This window comes from Penaeus monodon, chromosome 32 (assembly GCF_015228065.2).
Source record: "Penaeus monodon isolate SGIC_2016 chromosome 32, NSTDA_Pmon_1, whole genome shotgun sequence".
Taxonomy (NCBI): domain Eukaryota; kingdom Metazoa; phylum Arthropoda; class Malacostraca; order Decapoda; family Penaeidae; genus Penaeus; species Penaeus monodon.
In genome coordinates this window covers 33,528,167-33,528,484 of record NC_051417.1, presented here as the reverse complement: position 1 = coordinate 33,528,484, position 318 = coordinate 33,528,167, and positions in this window count along the sequence as shown.

Sequence of the window (318 nt, the reverse complement as noted above, 5' to 3'; positions counted from 1 at the left end):
AGATTTAGTAAAAATGATCCTATGCTCTGTTCCACGGCAGGGTATTTGACCTTATATCTCAGATTCAATATCTACTTGTCTGTTATATAACTTTTAGTTATTGAGATTCAAATAATAAAAAGGTCATGCAGAAAAAAAAGGAATTTTTGACAATCTTTTGCATTGCTTTATATATGTATAGATATAAAACGTATGCTTTAAATACGCCAGAGGAAGAAGAACAGAGAAAGGTACCAAGTTCTTTTTTTTCTCTTTTTTTCTTAAGTTCAGGGGGGGGGGGGTCGTCGAACAGGGAGTCTCGAAATCGTAGATTTTTAC